Below are 17,659 nucleotides of genomic sequence, written 5' to 3'. Positions count from 1 at the left end.
TCCTGAATTTTTCTAACACATTCAGCTCTGAGTCACATAAGAAATGGGAGTGAAACCAAATCCAGCTTCACATACTTCAAGTGAGAAATAAATATAGGTCTTGTTAGATTTTAAAAGATAACTGGAAATGGAGGGGCAGCCATATTTCTAATGAGTTTCCTCTGGGGCTACTTCACAGCTCTATGCTATTTAATACTTTAGCAAAATGAAAGACAAGTAAAATAATTTCAGAGAAATGATACAGGTTTTGGAAGAATGCTGTATGATGAAGTGGTGGAATAAATGTTCCTCAGTAAAAAACCATGCAGACAAGTGTACAGATATATAACTTTTGAAAGATAGTACCAAAGGAATAAGAGTAATCAAAGGGCTAAAAGTGGCAGGGAGCATAAGGTCAGTGAAGAGTGGGTGTGAGGGAGTTTTAAAACATCTTCCTAGGATAAGGACCTCGGATCTTGACAGAACTGGAAGGGAGTGGACAGTTTGCAAATCATCCCTCTCCAAACTTCTTCCAGGCCAAAGAGGGTGGAGGCATTAAATAGATGAAGGCAAAGCAAAAATAATAATAATAATAGTAATAATAATGATAATAACTCAGATGAGATCACTGCAGGAAACACAAAAGAACTGCTTCAAACTAAGTATGTATTAAAAAAAATATATTAAAAAGTCCAACCCCCATAGAGGAAAGCATTCTGGAGAGAGTTCTGATGCCAGATCTTGTTCTGATGTAGTGGTGCACCAGCAGGGTTCTGGCAGGTGCTGTTTGGAAAACCTAGTGACATTTGTACATGTTCAACACTCCCACAGGGAGACCCTGGCTCTGCAAATTCTCACTTGGCAAACAAATATTTTGCTTGAAGAATGCAAGACCTTTGAATGGTATAAAGAGGCGCGTGGTTCGGGTAACAGAGAAGCATAACAGAGCATCTGAGCAGCTTTGGGAAGCACTGCTGGACTAAAGCTTAGAAAAAGTCAACTCTTTTTAAAAGAAATATCATCCCTCAGAGAGGAAAATGAAAAATAAAATAACACAGAAGTGTGCTGAGACTGACCACAGCAATAATGCTGCCATCTGTGGCATACCTTCTCCAACACACATGAGAAGGGCACAATTCGTTCAACTCCCAGACTATGAAAAACATTCCCATACATACACTGTCTGTCTAAAGCAACAAGCTTGTGAAAAATGTCCAGCAGGCATGCCATAAAACATCTTTTAAGAGCTCAAGTAACAAAATACGGAGCTCTGAAACTGAGCGGCTGCAACAGAGGGTGGAAAACAGTTGTTCACAGACATCCCGACGGATAGAATTGGCATGGACATCCTACAAGCACACAGCCAAAACAAGAAACCAGAACTCTCTGCTTCTCTGCAGGTGCTGTTAAAATAAATTTGCACTGGCACACTCATCTAGGGAGGGAAGTTGTGCACTTAGGGAGGGCACCGAAAGGTTCCTGCGTTGACTGGGGCCCATGTCAACTGAAACAAAACCACATCTCTGTTGTTTCTGAAGGGGACTGGCAAACCTCACTACACCACAAAAACATGGAGCTTATTTTTCAGCTTTCAGATGTACAATTTGCAAACTGAATGCAAACCTCAAGAAGACCCAGTTGCTGCAGATACCCTCCAAAGAATTAGAAAAACATAGAAGAAAGACAAGAGCTAGATATCACATCAAAAACAACCACCGCTGCAGGTTGTACTTAATGAGAACAGCGATTTTGAGCTACTGCTAGTGGTACAACCCTGCAGCCAGGATTTAAGAGTTTTGGCCCTATTTTCAGTTTATAGAAATAATTTCATAATCTGGAAGAAAAAAAAAAGATGACATTTAAATGCATGATGGGGGTTAACTTTGAGACACCATGAGAATTCACTGTACAGGGGTGAATGAAGAAATTGTTTGAGGATGAATGAGCAATCTAAGAAGAACAGTTACCAGAAAGGAGATGTTCAGATTTGTCACATTAAACAGCGAAAGAAAAGAGGCACTGAGTGAGAGTAAGTACCCTTGTTGTTGTTGTTCCAGTTTAGTTCTGCCATCTCCAGTTCAACTCTTCTCTCCAGTCCTCCTCAGCAGTGCCCAGTTACAAGGCCTGAAGTGAATGAGTAGCCCCATGAAGTGCAGGATGGGCAAGAGGGGCCCTTTCTGCTCCGCTCAGGTTCATCACAAGGCCCACGTAATGCATGAATTTATCCACTGGCTTCACTTAAATCTCTACCGAGTCTGGGTAGTTCTACAAAATGCTATCATTTGGCCATAACTACGAAGGTTTTTGCAGAGATGAGTCTTAACAATATCCCTCCTCAAATACTGCCACTTTATCAACAGAAAAAAAACTTTTTTTTTTTTTCCCCACCTTGAGAGCAGTTTGGACCAAAATTCATGTTCTGTCACTGACAGCAACAAGTCTGAAGCACACCACCAGCACGAAAAAGGTCATCCCAAACACTTACCCATTGGCAAGCTTCCTTCCAGCCAAAGCAAACCAGTAGGATGAAATGTCCAATATGCTTACAGATCAAGCATATGCACACAGATCAAGAGTGCTACCAAGCCCACCTTGTTTTCATGTATAAACCTCTGTTTGCTCAGATAGGAGTACTAGACATAAAGCTCTCCCAAATTTGCCCTGCTCCTGCCTGGAAAGAGTTCAGGAAGCCCAGATATTCTATCTTCTTGCAGTCTTTTTGGTCTTTATACAAGCAGTTGCAATACAAATTCAGTGCCAGTTCCCTGAGGGAGAAAAAGCTTTTTTAAAAAACAAAACAAAGTAAAACAGATTGACTGCTGGAATTTATTTAGATCGACACCAGTGGGTCTTTCTCAGAGGGAAGGGAACTTTCTGTGCACTAAATGTTTACCTCCTTTGCGGTAGCAGCAAATTAGGTGTTTACTTCTTGAAGCAGCAAGAGGAGCCAATGCACCTGTTCCTTCCAGATTGTCCCTGCATTTTTTTGGCAAAAGATACTGTGAAAATGGCTCTGGTGATCTGCTGTGGGAGTGCTGGGAGGATTTCTAAAACAGGTTGAAGCATTTGTTTTTCAACAACAAAAAAAGTTAATATAATTCTCTCTTCATTGCTGCATTTTATTATATCTGGTATCCGTTCCACAGAATATTGAAATTAAATTAAACATAAAAAGCCAGAAAATGTGCATGAAAACAAACATTCCATATGCACTTATTAAAAAGACGCAAATCATTATGTCAGCACCTGTCCTCAAGGGCAGAATGGTGGCTTTGATGGAGGTTTTCCACAGCTCATCACTGGGCTATTCATCATCCTTTGCCCAGCTCCAAGCTCTGGGGAAGCACCCACCAGCAGCATCTCAAAGGAAATGTGTATGCATGGCACTAAGGAGACGTGTGGGCACCCACATGTGTGGGCATAAGGATTCTGAACTCGATAACTGCAACTTGATACAGAAGATCACAGCTGGATTAAAACAATTCTGCATTTGCTGGGGGCCCATGTTTCTGCTCTGAGATGAGAACCTGAAGATTTAATTTGTAATACTGTGAAAGCTATGATCTCCTTTCTTCTATTGGTCCAAAAATGCTTTAAGTGACAGAAATGGCAGTGGGGTGTGCAGACAGCACAGCTCTGTCCTATCTGCAGCCACAAGCCAGAAAATACTCCGAGTGAAGGCAGAATCTGAAAAACCACAGGGTTTTAAGCAAAGGAGTCAGACTGAAAGGTGGACTGAAATTCTCCTTTGGCCCAGCAGTTGCTACACATCTCCTAATCCTTTTTGTATTCACAGTGCAAGGGCAAATGGGCTGCTCATCCTCTGGGCACATCTCCACTTGATACAGGTATAGCACTCAACATACAGCAGTCAACACCCTGAACAGAGAAACAGCTTAGACCAGCAAAAAAAAGTTGTTTTGCTGGTACAAATTAAACCAGTTTGTGGAACAGATTACATTATAGCAACAACAAAAAAGGCTTTTGATGGCAGGACTGAACTTAGGGTAGGGACTTTGCTATTGTAATTATACTTTAGCCGTGCCAGCAAAACTTTTTAAGTATAGACCAACTCCCTGCATTTTTATCTTTTCAGTTAAAAAGATTGCACAGAGGCAGAAGTTATGAAATGGGCTGGCAGCAGGCATGGGGAAATATGTCTGCCCTTAGAAAGCACAGTATCTCACAGGGAAGAAGGCAATGACCTATAGGAGCAGCCCCACATCAGCTCTGGAGGTATGCTGGGAGATGGGATGCTTTGGTCCAAGCTATGTGTTTGTGTAGTAAAACATTTTTTTTGGATGCAGATTTAGGTTGTTTTATATTAGAGTGTCTATTTTGAAACATTTCCAGCTGCCGTGTTGAGGAAGCTTGAGGTTTTTTAATTGCATGGAAAGGATTTTGCTGCTTATGCACTGATGAAATGGTGTGCACATGCAGATATAATCAAACTGTAATCCTTCAGGAAAATCTTGATATTTAAGTACTCTCTGCTCTGGATGTGCCAATTTAATAGCATACATGCTTTTTACATATAATGCAGTAGTTAAGACATTCAAAGAGCAAAAAGGGTGGAACACCTTGGCAACAGTGCTAATCCCTTTGAAGGCTCCAGCATCTGCTGAGTCAGGCCCTCCCTGCCTGTTTCCCTCCCCACGCCATAGCTTACAACCAGCTCCTGCGTCACTGCAAATTCCTGACTTCACTTTTTCATGAGCCACAGTAGCATGTTTTTAGTGTTTCAGCTCCTTTAAATAACCTCTTTTTTTTTTTTTGTTGACAGGATGGCAAAGCACTGTGCAGAGTCCTCACATGCCCACAGGAAGACAGGTCTGGCTGCCAGCACTTCCCAGCCCTGTTAAAGCAGAAATCCTCATCAACCCCAGTGTCTTCATACCACTTCACGGTACCATGCAGACACAGTGATGTGGCCTGAAGCCATCACCGGTCCTGCCTTGTTTCCTCGTCCAGAAATTGATGATGCAGCCTGCCTGCCAGTAGAAACTCCCATTGTGAAACTGAGTTTGCTGATATTTGCAAAGTATTTGAAGGTGTGTCTCAGTGGGAAACAAGGTCGGCTCTAGCTTCAGTTAGGTAATGTGAGTACATTCATTTATGATCCTAATGGTGAAACACCAGTGAGCAGCATTTCACACGCATGAAGTAAAGCTAGGATTCCTCTTTAACCAAGCTAACTCAGGTTTCATCCTGAACCCTACCAATTATTCAAATCCCAGCTTCCCACAAGAGCCTCCTGCTCTGCTGTGGTGGAGCTGTTGACTCACGTTGCCTGCTCTGACTTGGGTGATGCCAAAACTCACGTGTGGATGTGGAGTAGCACTGGACTTCCTGCAGAAGCACCACCAGCACTGCTGGGCCATCCAATGCAGTGGGATTAACTCAGGGCAGCTCTGCACCTTGACACACTCTGCATTAACCCAAGTTAGGGAAGCAAACTAAGAATGTGTCTCTTTACTTCACAAGAATGCTAGAGAAGAAAATTCCATGTGGCTTTTCATGGAAGAATGATTTCTGTCATTTATTCCAAACACTTCTGAAGTTTAATAGAAGCATCAACAAACACAGTTATTAAGATTCACTTTACTCATCAGCAGTGTTTCTGTCTCTAGGCAGAACTTTATATCTGCTTAATAGCACAGAGCAAATTTACAGCACAGCTTAAGGTAGGAAATCGTGAATATCATTTCAAAAATAGATAGCATAGGATAATTGTGTGGAGCTGCACTTTGTCACACTGAAATTCACGATAGTAGGTAAGCACAGAGGCACAATTCTTACCCACCTGCCATTGTTTACATAAATTGAAAATTCAGAATTGTTCAGAAGTTGAAAGAAGTCCTATTAATATTCAGTCACTTCCACTTCAGTGAGATTTTCTGTTATTTTAAAATTGTGCCCTCTTTTAAGAAATCTACATTTCTAAAAAAGATAATTCGGTGGGCTTCCTGCTTTTCCTACATATTCTTTCTGTTTGTTTGTTTGTTTCTCAGTTATTTCTGTACAGATTACATATAATAATATCCAGGTTAGCATTTTCTTTCATCGCTTTATTTTCTGTAACAGTTCAATATTTCTCCAGGCTTAGAAATATGAGAGACTGCCAAATGAAAATAAAAAATATGTATATTTATATTAAAAAAAAAAAACTTTAGCCTTGAATGTAATGCATTCTCGTAATAGAAAAGTATAAAGAAGAGATTATAAAAGTTAATACTATACTGTCAGAGATTTATAATTCAAATAAAATTCCCCAAACCTGAAAAAAACAGCTTTTCATTTAAGGTTTTGATCTCTAAAAAACAAACATTGTCATTGAAATGAAAATCTGAGGAGAAGCACTAAACCTGCTCTGAAAACAGTGATGCATACATGTCACTTTGGATGGCTGAGGTGATGTAAAACAAATGCGGTCATGTTTACTGAGGAGTTGCCTGCAAGGGGCAAGGTCATAATTTGCACATAATTACTGGTTTGCACTATCGCTTAGCCACCACCAAGATAACTATGTCTTTCTTCCCCCTTCCTGTGAAAAGCAGTGTTCACCACACTTAGCTGTTCTTGTGCAAATCACTGTTTTCTGTGGTGTATGATTCAATAGTAAGCACTGCTGTCAAAAACAGTGTCAGCACCTGGAGGTGGCTCTGTATTTTTGACAATTCTTTCGTTGAGTAGGAATGTGCCATAGCACACATTTAGTTATTAAAGACATACCTACTATGACAAACAAATATGGAAGTGTGATTGGTTATGGCAAAGCAGGAGTATTTCAAACACGGGGTGTGTCTGCAATTTCTGCTGTATGTCCAGTCACACCAGCCTTCTGTCAACCAATTCACACAGGAAATATCCAGCCAAGCATTCCGTGTTCTGGGTGAACCTATAAATCCCGTTTCCCTAAGCTGAGGAGGCTTTGTTCTCCTTGGAGAATGTCTGAATCTCTGAGGAGTTGGAATCAAGATTTTCAGAACCAGCCAAGGCCTTCACTCGCTTTGTCTGTGCCCACTCTGGGAATGCAGGATGCTCACATAGAGCTGAGCAGCCAGAAAAATCAGTCCTTGGCTGAAAGAGAAATCAGATGTCAAGAACAAAGGTACTCAAACTCTCTAATCATGCTGGAAAAGATTCTTCCCTGCATCAAAGGTATTTGTAAATAGCAAGATCTTGTGTTCTCAACATTTAGTGGAGGCATTTCAAACACTCCAGCTAGAATAAAGCCCTGTGCACTGGTACCATGTTTTGATGTGGTCACAGGTGAGCTAGCTCAGGCCACACTCAGCCACAGCTTTTTGGGGCACAGTCAGAACTCATGTTATCCACATTGGCCTGCTCACACTTAGTGTGTAATTCAAAGTCCTGCAATTCGTTTGGAAGATGCTCACAAAATGTTTGCTACTTTATTGACATTTTCACTTTATTTTTCTAAATTCTTAAAAAACCACACAGTTTGAAATCAGCGTGGTTTCTTGAGACCATATCTGCCACTCCTCAGCAGCCGGTATGGCGGTCCTGAGATCTGCTGCAACACAGCCAAGGTCTTCTATATCTCCACATTCACAGGGAAGGTAGTTGGTTTGGGCTGCCTAAGCTTCTTGGTTCTACAGTCTACAATTTAATCACTCTCCAGAACTGCACCTGGAGAGAATTTCTAGAAGCCAAGTTAGCCCCAAACTGGAGGCTAAATAAATTCCCCATTTCTCCATAAGACAGAATGCTATTCTCTGCCGCTCTCTGAGAAGCTTATTGTGGGAAAGCTGGTGCAACTCTCCCATTCTTCTCCAGCTGCAAGTGCCAAGGGCAGAAATACTGTGGGTGTTATTCACACGCGCAATGCAGTGCAGAGCATCTCCGCGCTCGGGGACTGGTGAGGTAGCAGTTGTCCAAATAGTCCTGGGCGGTCCCTGTCTTCTGAGAGAAGCTGCATGTCAGAACCTGTGCCATCCCACAACACGTCCGTGCTGCTCGCGAACAAGGAACCCTAAAGTTGTAGACAGAGGCTGAATCGTGCTGCACGTAGGTGCAGAGAGTTAATTGGTCAGTTGTGCGTGAAAGAACACCACCCAACTACATCCTCAGTGCTGAAAAGTCACAAGGAAAGGCTTTTGCAACCTTCATTCAGCCCTCTTCTAATCTTTAATTACAAAATCACAGCCTGTATTTTCCTTGGGACCCTGCTTCATTCAGTTCACGGAATAGATGTTGTTCACTTAATGAGCAGCTATTCAATATTTTATTTTCTTCTCACTCAGTGTGTTGCCCTAGGCATGATTTACTACATGTAATTCAAACCTGGCTGTGCAGCCAAAATTATTAATTTCAGCACAGCTTTTTTTCCTTTGGTACTCATCCTCACAGCACTCCCAAGTGCTACACAAACAGTAAATATTATATTCTCATAATGCCACAGTGCGGGTGTTTTCACAATACCCCAGTGTGATCAGATGGGGAGGAGGGGTGGAATTGTCCTTTGTATTTCACAGGCACACAGCAGAGGGAAAAAAATACACTGAAGTCCAAAGAATCACAAATTTGGGGCGCCCCCTCGAGCGTTTGAGCCCCAGTTTTTGAAACCTCTTCATGTAATAACCTACCAAATACTTGAGGCAGGACTCCCATTGAGCTAACCTGTGCCTGTCAGCACTCAGGAACAGGGAAGGCCATCTACACATAGACTGGTCCACTCCTATCACAGACAGCTTTTTAATAATCTTATCAAATTGGACGGAATAAGAATTGGGTTTCTTGAGTTCCTATTAAAAAGCTGAGAACTCACTCCTCTGATAGTTAGAAACCATTTTCTAATTTTCAGCCTAAATTTATTCATAGCCAGATTACACTCATTTGTTCTTATGCCAACATTGTCCTTCACCTTAAATAGTTCCTTTCCCTCTCTGCCATTTTCCTCCACTGATAAATTTAGAGAGAGCAATCACATTTTTTTCTCTCTCAGCATTTGTCTTCAGGAGCTAAATGAGCTGCACTCCCAAGGCTGCCCCTCACAAATTAAGCTGCCAGGTCCTCTGCTCATCCAAGTAACCATTTTCTAGACCTGCTCCATCCAGTCTGCCCTTATCTGCTCTTAGCACACTTGACCAGACTTCTGCACAGCACCAGATCTGACCCAGATCAAGCAGTGAAGTGGTAACTTATGGCGACTAAATTTTGCTCCTTTTCAGTTTCTAGCAGAAATTTTCACTATTAATTGAAAAAAAAAAAAAAAAAAAAAAAAAAAAGGAGTATGTTCTTCATACAGTCCAATTTCACCTCGTTCTCCCAATCCTCCAGAATATCATTGTGCATCTCCACTCCAGTATTACAACCCTGACCCAATGGTGATGTTGCCCACACCATTCCACTCACTGATTTCATTAGCAGACTTGTGAACATGTATATGTGTGTGTACATGAATATATGAAGCAGCTCTGAGATCAATCTTGAAGAGCCTGCCAGAAAAAAAAAAGAAAAAAACCACATAGCAACTAGGGAAGCACATGGGTCAGATGTGAAAACTCTGAAAACTCAGAATGTTAGGCATCTTGATTTGATACCTTTTGAAAAATTACCATTCTCAGTGGCTGTCAAATGTTGGACGCCTATTTGACATGAAATAAATTATGTTGATTTTTTTTGAGAAGATTATGTTCATTATTAAAAGTAAGACTGATTGAGATATGACTTCTTTATGCACCTTTTTGGGATTCATATGTATTTTTTTTAAATTGTGACTTGGCATATATAAAGCTGTTTAGAGTCATCCTCTTCAGTAAAGCATCTATCTTGCATTCACATACTAAAATATCTGGTAAATAATAACCATACAGATTGAATGCAACCGGAAAAACATAATACAAATTTGACAGCAAAAGAGAGGAATTAGACAAGACATTCAAAGAAGGTGAACAAAAGCAAAGCAGTGAGCGTGTGACACCACGACTTCCCTGAAATAAATCATTCCCTAGTTGCCCAGACTGCTTGATTTCCTGGCTGAAAATGCTTCATATTTCAGCCAGAATAAGATGAGGAGGAGGAAGGTTCCCTATCCAGGCACTAATAGCAGAGCCACGCTGGGGGAACATGGTTTGAGGACCACACCAGTGACCACCACTGCCACCAGAGCATAACACAAACACAGTGCAGTGGCCCTAGCAGATGGTGCTCTCCACTGCATAACTGATGACAGAAGAACAACAGCCCTGTAACCACACTAGAATTTGTGTCACCATCCTCTGTGGATAGCCCTAGACATGTTTTGGATGGAGTGGGGCCCCATGGTGCCTTCACTGCATGTACAACTTTGCAGGCACATCATGTCTCTTCTTCAGCCTTCTTTCAATGTGTTAACTTTCCTATGGCACTGACTGGCAGCTGTAATGCAACATGATTGAAAACAAACCTATTCAGGGGCCCACTGAAGAAGACCTTGACAGGAAGACCAAGAAGCATGTGAGCTCCTGGGGTGACAGCACAGGCCTTCTGAGTTATAAATGAGAGCTCTGTAATTAAGTTTATGATCTGGAGGATTTGAAAAAACTGCATGGGGCAGCAAATGGGGACAGTGCATAAGTGCCCCAAGGCACGCCATGGTACCCAGGGGTGTATACCATCAGTCAGCCTCTCTATAGATGCTCTTGGGTGTATATTTCCTACAAAAACATCACAGAGATTGTTAGAAGAAATAGGTACCTTGCAGTATGCCCTTAGAGCCTCTAAATTATAGCGATTTCAGGGTAAAATAAAGGGCAGGGGATCTGAACTGGGACAATCCAACAAGGCTGTGAGTGCGTGCTCTGCCTCTTTGACCTCAGCAGGACTCAACACAGGTATACAGAAAAAAATAGCAGAAATTCCTTTGGAGAATTAAAGCTTAAATACATGAAGACATAAAACAAACAAGAGAAAATGCATGATTTTTTCTGCAAAGAGCTGCACCTTCTCATGTGCTTGGGAAAAGAGTGGAGAAGACTTTTACAAGCATGAAATGGATGGAAAGTAGGAGTGAAGCGAAGCCTGGGTGGAGCAGAGGGCAGCTGCAAGTGTATGGGAGGAGATGAGAGAAGGTGCATGGGAAGGAGCCATGTTCCTGCAAGTGCTGTGAGTGCAACAAGGCCTGGCCTGTGCTGTGGGTGTGACAAGACCTGCGCTGCAGCAGAGACTTAGGAGAGGGGTGCCCTGCCACATCGTCTCCAGGCTCTGCACTGTGCTCAGGCTGAGAGGCCTGGTCCTCAATTGCAGAGGTGATCTACTTTGGAAATGTTGCAAGCGCAAACTGAACACATCCAACCAGTTCCTTTAAATGAAGCAATTTTGCCTGCACAAAGGTTTGAGCAGTTGATCTACATGAGCTTTTAGTTAAGCTACTGTGTTGACAGCCCACTGCTGTGGTGGGTGGAGGCATATAAGGTGACATAAAGGAAAAACATCCGACTGTGTGTTACCGTGTGTCTGATATGATCACATTTACCCTCTTTCCAATGCATGACATTTATCGGGGGGGGGGGGGAAGGGGGAATAAAAGAGAAAAAAAAAGCCTGACAAAGTCACATTTCCAATGCCACTAATTCTTCCTTGGGAAGTATCTTCAGCTGCGAATACATATATTTATCCTAATGACAGTCAGCTGTCATGTCTGCAAACAGACATATACTCCCATTAAAGACTATTTGCCCCTTTTTGTGACCTTTCACCAGCTTTCCATACCCTGGCCATGTGGCACAGATGGTATAATCCTGTCAGGCTAAGGCAGGTGACAGTGCTCCTCAGTGTTTAGTAATCAGTGACTGTAATTAGCCAGACTGGACGCACACTCAGATAATGGGGCAGGCAACCAGCTGCCAGTCATGAGGCTTTTCCTGCGGATGGGAAAAAATATAAAGAGGCCATGCATTTTCTAGTACATATATTTTATAGATGCTGTATGTGCTGTATGTATAGATGCTGTATGTGGCACTTGCTAATATAAAAAATGTTTTCTTTCTATTCCTGAGTGACTGATAAAGTATGTTTTACATCACATCGGTGTACAGGAGTTTTCTGTTGTTAAATCTGATGAAGGTGTTTGGAGGATATTTAACTGTACCTAAGCACTTTCCTACATAAATGCAATCTTGTCCCACTTCCCTTACATGTGCTTGTTCTCCAGCACACAGAAAGGTGCTCCAGGCTCTCAACTTTGACACCAATCGGTTTAACTCAGGAAAGTAGTTGCTCTAAGCTCAGTCTGCACTCAGAGGGCAGTGAAAGGAAAAACCCAATCTAAATTAATTATGAAGTCATCATTAGAAAAAGAGGGCAAGGATATTGAAATTACTGGCATTAAGAAGTGTTTTTATTGTTCTGACTTTTTTTTGTTTTTATGGAGCTAGGTGATCTTCCTTATTTCTGATCTTCTGTTAAAGCATTCATTTAGACCATGCAGAAGTGGAGAACAGTGTGTTTAAGTGAACTAAGCTTTGGGCTAGCTGACTATATTTTCATGTGAGAGATGACTCATGATCTCCTGGATGTCAGAAAATTCTCCATTCCCAGCAGATGTTCATAGTTTGTTCGGGTGAAAGAAGTTTTATTACCAAAGACTCAACCAGGCCTCTCTCACAGAGGAAAGGCTGGCATCCATTCTGTCAGAGGGCTTTTTCTTCTTTTTTCCTACTTCAGTATTTCTTTCCTATTTTTAAATATGTGCCCATTACTATAAAGGCGCTAATAATGAAAAATATTTAATTTAAAAAACCAAATGCACGCTAACAATGAATCAACTTGTCCCAGTCTTTCATTACACGTTTCAATTGCTTTTCTCCTTGTCGCCCTCCAAAATTACACTATTTATCTGTATGGCGCAGATACCTTAATCTTACAGGGGGGGAAAGTGAAGAATAATTTCAATTTCCATGCATTTATGAAAAGACATTCTTAAATAGACTGAAAAAAAAAAAAAAAAAAAAAAAAAGAGATATTGCATCTATAAATAAATTATTCAGGGCCGGGCAATGGGATGGGGTTACACATTGTCATTGTTTGAGGAGGCTGCAAAGCCTGACCCGGGAGTGCAGCTGTTGTCTTTGTGCCGGGCACTCGGCGCTTGCCATTGTTCTGTGGCTGCAGCAGGCTCGGCGGGGCGAGGGGAGGGCAGCCTGGGTGAAAGGACGGCTGTGCATTGACGGTGCGGGGCACCAGCACTGCTGGCAGCCCTGGGTTTCTTCGTTGTGGAGCTATCGGGGCCACTTCAGAGTCACAGCCCCCCTGCCCCACCCTGAATCAGCAATTTCGGGAGATGAGAATGCGTTCACCCCCTGTGCGTGCCAGCTGGATCTGACCCAGGAACAGGCTGGGTTGTGTCAACAGATGGTGTAAAAGGGGACAAAAAGGACAGTATTTCCAAGCTGAATATGTAATATTAAACAGGTGTGGAGGTAAGAAATGGGTAATGAATAAAGAACACCATGCTACAGGGAGTGACGTCCTCGTGACTGAGAGAGCGGGGCACAAATTGCTTCTACTCAACACGTCCTGCTGAGCTGCAGGGGAAATGGCTGAGGTGCTTCTGCCACACTTCTTATCCACAATAACCACAGAATCATAGTATGGCTTGGATTGGTAGGGACCTCAAAGGTCATCCAGTTCCAACCCCCTGCTGTGGGCAGAGATGCCACCCACCACTGCTCAGGGCCCCATCCAACCTGGCCTTGACTGCTTCTAAGGATGAGGCATCCACAGCTTATCTGGGCAGTCTGTTCCTGTGCCTCACCACCCTGGAACAGAGCCCCTGCTGCTACATCTCTCAGATCCCAAAGATGGCAATGCTCATCCCCATGTCCCGCAAGAGCAAGGCACACCCAGGGGATGGGACATGGAGGGTGCTGGGCATTCATAGCTGTTCCCAGTTCTTCTCCATGCTCATGGGCCTGAAGGTAGAAGTAAGTGGACACCCAACCGTGCTGCCAAAAGGATACCAAAAAGTGGCCAGAACGCAAATGGGGGCCACTTCTGCAGCAACACCTGAAATGCTTGTTCTAATCCAGGATTATCCTGCAATTGTAAATGCATCAGGGACATCTGAGCTAAAGTAATTTAGTATCAGAACAAAAGAGATTCATGTCATAGGATGCAGCACAAGGCTTGTATCTTCCTATAACAACGTGATCAATGCCCACTTCCTCTTCTGGAATGTGGGTTGGTCTGTCCTTACACCATGCCAACCAGTTGGACCACCTGACTTTCAGGGCTGCATATCATTCTTGGTAGAGGAGCCCAGCTACAGAGACAGATGCCATGGCCAGAGGAGAGATGCCACATGCAACTGGTAGCATGATCATTTCTTCTTGCAAGGAAAAATCAGCCACATCCCATTCCAGTCATGGAGTCCATCAAGGCCAAGCTGCATGGCTGTGGGTACCGCACCACGTGTGCCTTGGATCATAAGTCAGTGGTAAAAGTTAAACCATACTGTGCTTTCCCTTACACAATAGTTCCCCACCTATTTGGAGATTTTTCCCATCCTCAGATCCATTCCTCAGCACGTGGCTGTTTGGTCTTACTGAGTTTCTCCTCAATTGCTAAGAAGTATTAATCTTAAAAATTTGTTAATTTGATTGTTATATCCCTGCCAGGCTTCCTCATTTATTTCCAGGTAGTCCAAGTCTTACTGTCTGGCAGAGATGGAATCCCACATTAATCTCACTGGTGAGATCAGGAGTGAGGGGGTTCAGGCAAAAGCCAACATCTCTCTTCAATGGGGTGGAAATTAAGATGTCCACTGCTGGGGGAGTGGGACCAATAAACATTATTCAGCTTTGGCAGATACTGTCAAACAGTGTATAGCTACTTAAAAATTTGTGATCACATTGTTCTGTTCTAGGGACCTACCTTGTGTAATCCCAAGTCCTTTCTTTGACTTACCTCAAAGTTATAGAGCATCTACAGTATACGCATTATGGTATGTAAAAGATATTCATATATTTTACTTGCAGTATGGCATGCATCTGTGATATGGAAAAGATGAGCTTCCTGCTGATCTTACAAATTATTCTCTCTAGAACTGTTTTCAGCCCAAGCTCAGCTTTGCTGTTTTCCCATCCTTTGTGACCTGCCAGTTTTGTTCAACACAATTAACTCTTCATCTTGCAATCATGCCCTCACCTGCCTTGCTTGGTAACAGTTTCCTTCCTCTCCTTGAAATGGGTCAGTCAGAAGACCATCCTGGTTCCTCCTTCAGCTCTCCAGAGAAACCAGTACGCTCTCCCACACTCCTGCTGACTCTATGAATGTGGAAACATTCACAATACCACTCTTCACCTCTCTTTCAGTCAACCTCCCAACATCTCTCTGTAGTTAGGTAATCAAATATAGGTTACAGGCGCTTGCCTTAACTCCCCCTTCTTTCAAAGTGGCTACAAAGATAGCAAGAAGATACTCATGTATGGAGTTTACTGGCCAACTTGCTGATCAGTACTGCCTCAATTTTAACTTGTACTCTCACGCTTACACGTCTCCCTGTCATCTGACGTGAACTTCTGTACTTGCACCTTGCAGCCAGGGTCTCTGTCCCCCATTGTCTTAATTATGGACTCTGTGTGCTGCAGATACATAAATCATGGAAATTTAATCAGGCTTATTGCATCCCTCATCTGCCAGCACAGTCTGAAATGAAAGCTGCAATGAAATAAAGGCTATTCCCAGTAAGAGGGAGCAGCAATGCTACATTCTACATTTTCTCCAGGTAAAGCATCTCTGGGCACCCAGGTGCAGTCTTCAGTTCAGGCTGTCACTCACGGCATTCACCCTCATCCCTGCTTCCTTTATTGGCAGCATGAAGAGGGGAAAAGCAAGTCACCCTGTGCTTAAATTGGAATTGATAAAAGCCCAGCCACAAAGCAGCAAACTGCCATCCTCATAGCCAGTTCTGCAAGTTAGGTCACAGTCAATAGTACCTCTGGAGCAAGTGTTTAAGCAGACATGTGGGGCAACTTGTCAGGTAATTTCCAGTGGCTTAATCAGATCCTGTAATAGGCGTTAAATAGTGACGTCTCCATACACTGATGAGAATTGGTCTTATCCACAGGCTACTTCCTAGTAGCAAATTGGGGCTCATAAAGAGAACCAGCTGAGTGTGGTATACAGCTATAGAAATGCCAAATAGATACCCAAATCAGGGTGGAAAAATTCTCATCGTTATATGAGAATTTGAAAGAAGTACAATACCAATTTGATGTTTGAAGGACGCTGAATACTGAAGTTTTTCATTGTTGTGTGCTGCCAGAGCCTGCATGATTAGCACCTATTGAAATCAATTAGTTTAATCACAGTAATATCCTCCGGGTCTGGATGGGTTTGTAAGACAAGCCCCAAAACCGTGTCTCTGCTGGGAAAATTACCCATTACTGACAATGGCTACACCCTAACAGATGCAGATGAATAAGTAAACACATTAAGCTGCTGAGGTAGACTAGGACAAACAGCACTCAGCACTGCTTAGTAACCATTCTGCGTTACTCATCTGCCAATGTGTTAGCTGCTATTTAACTTGTTCTGTCCTGATTGACACTTGGAGCTAAATAGTGCTCAGCCTTTGTTCCTTTTCCTAGCAAGGTATGAGGTTTGAGTGTCTGCAGCTTTCAAAATACCTTCTGAAGACAAAGATGAAAGAGTCATTGTAATATGGTGGTGTATAAATCAATAGTGGAAAATTATTTTAACTTCAAAATGTTCTAGTGAGCATTACTGTTTGGGATGGAATATAACACGGACTATAGCCAGCATTAGCAAGTAAAGATGAAAGGAGATATTGTGAAAAAAATGAGAGGGAAAAAAAAAAAAAAATGCTGAATTAAGTACTAAGACCAGCAGAACTGTCAAATGTGTTAGACTATATTCACAAGCACTCATGTGTGATTTGCAGGCACAAAACATAAACATTTGTTTAGTTCGTGTAATTTGTCTATTCAGAGTACAAGGCTTTTTGGGGGGAGGGCTTTTATCTTCATGCTGGAATTTAAATGTCTAATATCCTGCTAGGAGTGTTTGAAGCACTTCCAGAAGAACTGTTTTCCATTAGCAAGCACTGACTCAACGATCTCTATTGAGTTCATCCAAAAAAATTTAAAGAAAATTATTTGTTATTACTTCTAAAAGGTTAAATGATTTCATTTGGACCTCATTGTTTCAATCGTTATAGACTATAAAAGATAATGTTTCAAATATGTTATTACTTGAAAATCAAAATAATAAAACCAAAGCACACTTTTGACTTCAGTAAAACGAAATCTTTGATAATTGTTCTTTTGACGACTTCCAGTAAAGTCAGTTCCAAATGTCATTTCTCAGTAAATTTTGAAATTTCATCTTTTTGTTTAAATTTGAGAAAAACAAAAATTAAATGTTGACATTTCTCAAAGAACATGAGCATTGAGCTTGGATACTTCTAGTGACTAACTGCCTGGGTAGTTCTACATGATGTAAGTTGAGACGTGCAGCCTGTTGAGCTCCTGAGGCACCAGGAGCTTTTCAAGCTGTTCTAATACAGTTCAGAACCACAGCTATTCTGTCAAATAAGCAAGTCTATATTTACACATTTTCTCTTTCTGACCAGCAGAGTAACAGAGACTAAAAAGACACTCTGTTTGCACCTATAGTGATAAGAGTAGGATTAGGCACATTCACTGGCCTGGAA

Source organism: Lagopus muta, chromosome 4, assembly GCF_023343835.1.
Source record: "Lagopus muta isolate bLagMut1 chromosome 4, bLagMut1 primary, whole genome shotgun sequence".
Classification (NCBI taxonomy): Eukaryota; Metazoa; Chordata; class Aves; order Galliformes; family Phasianidae; genus Lagopus; species Lagopus muta.
Note: the sequence above shows the minus strand (reverse complement) of the source record.